General features: G+C 41.6%; 1 protein-coding gene across 25 annotated transcripts in view; it reads left to right on the top strand.

The window, feature by feature from the left end:
- The first annotated feature begins 522 nt into the window (after positions 1–522).
- The window catches only part of LOC6574585 (glutamate-gated chloride channel), a 48,621-nt gene continuing 43,143 nt past the window's right edge, over positions 523–6,000 (top strand). For all 25 annotated transcript variants that reach the window (XM_032733641.2, XM_044008189.1, XM_044008186.1 and 22 more), the window contains exon 1: positions 523–1,034. The gene's annotated coding sequence lies outside the window, so the exon portion shown is untranslated. The remainder of the gene's footprint in view (positions 1,035–6,000) is intronic.

Genomic DNA, 6,000 nt, shown 5'->3' with positions numbered 1-6,000 from the left:
TGCGTGTATGTGTGTGTGGGTATGTGCGTTCGTTCCTTGGGGAGTTTCTGGGTCAGCGCCGTTGGCTATGAATTGCAAATGAAAGGCAATTCTCAAAATAGCCGTAGTTATGCGAAATTTTCGAGGCTGTGGCTGTGTGGCAGCTGAAGCTGCTTTTGGTTGCTCTTAGCTTTTGCTCTTTGATAATCTCAGCAGAACCTACCACAAAAATAAATCAAAACAGCGAGCAGCGACGCCGGCAGCGACTGAGGCGTGCACCAAGCCAAACAAAAAAGAAAAATACACGAAGAGCCGAACGAAGATGTTGTCGCTGTTCTCGCTTTGCAGCATCCACATTCCGACAGAGTCGGCGCTGCCATCGATTTTGCTCTCGCTCACGATTCGCTTTCCACTCTCTCCCTCTCTCTCTCTCTCTCTCACACACAATGGCAGTGGCAGCGCTAGCAGCAGCAGCAGCAGCAGCAGCAGCAGCTTTTGTGGACGCGCTGGACTCTTTGGCATGCTCAGCCAGCCAGTCAGTCAGGTACAGACAGTTGACGTGTGCGGTTTGTGCAGCGGCTAAGCGCAATAGCAGCGTATCGAGATAGTCATAAACAGAAAATACACAAGTTGCCTGCAGAGCGTCCATCGAGTGGAAGAAGAAGAAGAACAACAACAAGAGGAAGAGCACAGCGCATGTAACACTCGTGTGTGATAAAATGTGAAACACAAACAACAACAGCAATAGCAGCAGCAGCAGCAGCAGTGACAATAACAACAACACGGCAAAAGTGTCGCGCGCGTGTGACTGTGAGCGTGTGTCTGTGTCTCTGTTTGTGTGTATGTGTGTCTGTGTCTGTGTGTGTGTGTGCGAGTGCTGCGTGTCACATATCAGCTAAAAAGAAAGCAAGCATACCAAAAAATACAGTGGAAAACGCGCAGCGCAGCGGCAGAAAAATTCGTTCAACGGCAACCGCCGCCGCCGACGCCGTCACCAACAGCAGCCGAAGCAGCAGTAATAACAGCAGCGACGCCGACAGCGACGCCAGCAGCAGGTAGGGCGCAGCATTAATTTTACAGCAAGAGCAAGAACCGAGTGCTGGCAGCATACTCACCACACCCTGATCCTACAGCAGGCAGCGACAGCAGCAGCAGCAGCAGCAGCAGCAGCAGAAGCAGAAACAGCAGCAGCAGCAACACCAAGAACAACACGCGGCAGTTGCGCAAAGAGCATCATGCGCTCTCTTTCAATGCACGCTTCTCTTCTCTTCTCGCACACTCGGCTCTCTGCTGGTCTGCACGTGGAGCCTGTGCAGAGCAATTGGCATCCCAGTTGTGCTGAGTTTTTGGTTCAGTTGCCTTTTGTAATTTTTCGTAGCATACTTTTATGCTGCTGCTAGCTCAGCAATTTCTTTGCTGCTGTCGCTATTTATTGTCACAGTGTCTCTGTGTATGTGTATGTGTGTGAGTGCGTGAGTGTGCGATTGTGTGTGTGTGTGTGAGCGCCTGCGATTGCGAGTCTGTGTGCTAATTGTGTTGGCCAATTTTTGAGCGTTGGCTCCCGCCTGGCGAAAATTGATACAATGTGTAAACAAAACTAAACAATTACGTGAATCGAAATTGAATTTTCTTGAACAACTGACCTTGCGGCCATTGAGATAACGATAACAGCATGAAGCTGTGCCACAATTAGAGCAATGGGCGGCTGCTTGATGGGCAAAGCCAATAAAAATGTAGGATAGTGTGTCAGCAAAATACACACAAACCCACACACACTCACACGCACACACACACACAGATATATACAGGCAGAGATTGGCATGCCATGTGCGGCATGTGTACGTGTAAATGACCGGAAACTGTGCTCAAGTGCCTAGGCCAGTCCCCCTACCCCCCTCCGCCAACCCTCCCAGCCAATCGACTACTTCTCAGTAGTTCTGGCTGAGTTCTTGGCTCTCTACTTCTCTTGTTGTTGTTGTTGCTTTTTCCTTTGCTGCTGTCTTGGGGCAGCACTTCAATTGTCAAATTGTTCTTGTTTATTGTTGCAATAGTTTTGTTGATGGACAGGTTTGAGCCCACTGACTGCTCCATGATGCTGTGTGTGTGTGTGTGTGTGTGTACGGTGTACACTCTGTTCGCCTTTCACTTGTTTTTAAAGTGATTTTCGCAGACGTAGTCACTTTTTATGGCGCTTGTCGTTGACGTTGACGTCGTCTCCGTTCGCACAAGCAAAACAAAACAATCAACACGGAAGTCTTTTTTCGTTGTTTGCTTGTTGTTATTCTCGTTCCTTCTTCCATTTTGCTTTTTTATTGTTGTTATTGCGCTCAGCATGTGTGTGACTCACTATCTTTCTCTCTCTCACTCTCCATGTGTCCATGTGTGTGTGTGTGTGTGTGTGTGTGTGCGTAAATCAACGTGGCCTAGTGCGCTGCTTGAGGTTGACGTGCGCGGGCTTTTGTGTGTACGATTTTTTTTTTTTTTTTTGTTTCCAGCGCAGCGAGTTTTATGCACAAGTTGATTGTGAAGTGTTTTAGCTTTTGCGAGTTGACATTTAAGTTGTGTTTATTTTATTTTTCTTACTTCACTTCACTGCTCCCACGTTCCCTCCCAGTTCCGCCGGAGAGTTTCCCAAGTAGTCGACAGCAGCCAACCTAAGTGACTGGCCAAAAATATAACTTTGTGGCTATGTTTTATGGAACTCACTTAGCGAGCCACTTTTTGAAATGCTTTTGACTACTATTCTTAGTCCATATCTAATAATATTTTACGCTCATGTTTATTTAAGCGCTCAACATTGGTTTGATGTATTTATTGTCTCATTTTTAGCTCAATCATGCAATGACATATTGAATATGGTTTTCTAAATTATTCAAGTGATAGAAGTATGTTTTGAAGGCTCTCCATATGTCTTAAAAATTTTAAAAGCATTCCGATACGTAGTCCAAGTGCTCTCCTCATTAATATATCAAATAAAAATCAGTAACATCGAAACTTGTTTCGAAATTTATCTGCAATATAAATCTGCTATCTGCATATATCTCTTATCTAGCTAAAGTTTAAAGTCGTTTCATTTTCAATCTTGCCATCAAATGAGTTAAAGCTTAAACAATTTCCAACTCTTCTAGAGTAAACCACTATTAAAGCTTCTGACATCAATGCGAACTGATGAGGGTCGATTCAGAAGCAATTTAGAACCACAAATCACAGAATCCAGTTACAAAGCCAACTGTGACAGGTCGTAGTACAAGCAGCTTTCATTGGAAATTGAATAAGCTCATAATTGCATTGCTCATACGCCACGTGGCAAATTGAATTCAATTCGAAATGCACGCGAAATCGTCAAAGGGCATCAAATGCATTTATCGAAACGAAAGAGAATTCAAAAAATACAAAATAAATGAAAGAACCCACTGAACTTTGTCCCTAGTGAAAAATGTCAAAAAAATGAAAATAAATAATATGAGCAGCAACAGCAAGAACAGAAGCGAGTGAACTGAATTGGGGAGAGCAATCAACAATTTTACAAAAATGTTGAGATACTCGAGGCAGCTGCAGATAGAGATACATAGATACAGAGATACAGATGCTTGGCGCTGAGCGCTGAGCGCAGACAAAGGCAAAAGGCAATTATAGAAATATACAGACGAGCAGCAACAAATAATAAAAGCAACTTGCCATAGACAATCACAACAGCAACAGCAACAATAACAACTACAAACACACCAACAATATTGTTGCTGGCGTCGCCGCCGACGACAAGTAGCTGCAAAAGTTCTGCAACGTTTTTCGCATATTAAACAAACTTGAAGTGGGCGACGGAGGCAGCGACTGTGGCAGCAGCAGCAACAGCAGCAACAGCCTCATTATTTATTTGATTGCCCGCACAGCTAGTGCTCAAATTACCCCTAGGGAGAGCTATACCACAGTCAGAGAGCACAAAAAATATATATATATTTAGATATACATATATAAAGAAATAGAAACAATCGTCGTTGTCGGCAATGGACATAAATGTAATTAATAAGGCAAATTAATGCAAACAATAATACAAATTCATTTTCATGCACAAATGAAACTAAATTACAACAACGTGCGCTGCCAACAATGAGCAGTTAGATTCCGCCAGTACACTTGATGGGGTCCGCCGATGACGAATAGAACTACACACTAAAACGCATTTGCACTAATGATTCGATGTATCATATTTAGAAAAGAAATACCTTAAATAAAATTATTTCAATATAAAAGTCGCATTTTTCACCCAATGCAACCCAATGAAATAGCGTGACAGAATTATGTAGAGTAATGACAATGATAATGACAATGACAATGACAATGACAATGACAATGACAATGACAATGACAATGACAATGACAATGACAATGACAATGACAATGACAATGACAATGACAATGACAATGACAATGACAATGACAATGACAATGACAATGACAATGACAATGACAATGACAATGACAATGACAATGACAATGACAATGACAATGACAATGACAATGACAATGACAATGACAATGACAATGACAATGACAATGACAATGACAATGACAATGACAATGACAATGACAATGACAATGACAATGACAATGACAATGACAATGACAATGACAATGACAATGACAATGCGAAAATTGATAATTCAAAATAATATATTTCTCTGCCAAAAAAAAAAAAAAAACTTTAAATTAATATTTCTGTTCGACTCTCGTTCTGTTCATTTGCTAGATATAGAATATGAAATTCTTGACATAATATCTATTTAATGTGTTGCCAACTAGTTGATCAAGTGTGTTATGCCGACTGTCGATTGGGTACATAGTATATATGTACACTAATAAGCACAGGCCACACAGTAATACACACATACAAACGTACACACAAAAAGAAAAGCAAAAAAAACTAAAACAACAAACACATCGACAACTAAACAGTTCGTTGAGCAGAAAAACGAGGAAATCTACTTAATCACGTTTAATTAAGGTGAGTTTATAAGTAGCTGTGTGTATTAGTGTGCCGCCTATACATTAACATGTGCACGTGTGTGTGCGCTTGACTACTTTTTTTTTTTTTTTTGAATTGCTTTTATTGCTTTTATGCAGAGCTAAAGACACAAAAGCACTCGCCAGGTAATCGCCGAGGCCAGGCTTCGAAGCGGTTTCGGGTCCCTACTATAAACCAAACAGCTTTCATGTGCACATAAATGCAAATTAGGGTTAAATGTTGATGTGTTGTTGACTATGTATGTGGGTGTGTGTGTGTATGTGTGTGTGTATATAGGTGTGTGCAGCATTGCGGATTATAATAATAAGCAAGTGCTTAGCATAAATGGATTTATTGGCTGCACATTCATCAAGAGTCAAATGTTGGCACTTTGTTTGCATTAGACGCTTAGTTGGGCATTATTTCCCTTTCAGCATTATAATGTTCTCTATATATGGTGCTTGATGTAATTGTTGCTGGTCAGCATCTTAGACACACTTGGCTGGTCATCTGTGCGCTGCCCCACTCCACTTCACTTGCTAGACTTCAGGGGGATAAAATCATCAGTGGGTGTTATGAATGCGAATTTCTTCTTCTTCTCTTCCGCTTTTTTATCCCCCCAAAACGATAGTTGATTCATGGGCTCAATACGTGATTGAGGTTTAGGATTTTTCATGGCCTCCAGTTCTTGAGGCTTAGGATTTTTCATGGCCTCCAGCTCTTTTTCCTCGGTGCTACGCAACACCATCTCCCGCACGGCATTCAGCTCGATTCGCTGAATATCGGCCAGATCCGTTTCCGGAAAGATCTTAATCAGATGGTTGCTCTCGGACATGGTTACGTCTCGCACTAAAACTTTATGAAACAGTTTTTTTTTTTTTTTTAAGATGTCTGTCAATTGCACAAAAAACTTTTAATTTACAGCAAAAATTTTTGCCACTTGAAAAAGACAATTTCAATTATTATTTCAAAGTCTACTCGATGGGGTTTCTTTTCAAGTTTTACAGTGAAACCTCAAA

The sequence above is a fragment of the Drosophila mojavensis genome, unplaced genomic scaffold, assembly GCF_018153725.1.
Source record: "Drosophila mojavensis isolate 15081-1352.22 unplaced genomic scaffold, ASM1815372v1 contig_231, whole genome shotgun sequence".
NCBI classification, from domain to species: domain Eukaryota; kingdom Metazoa; phylum Arthropoda; class Insecta; order Diptera; family Drosophilidae; genus Drosophila; species Drosophila mojavensis.
This window is presented reverse-complemented; position numbering and strand designations above follow the sequence as displayed.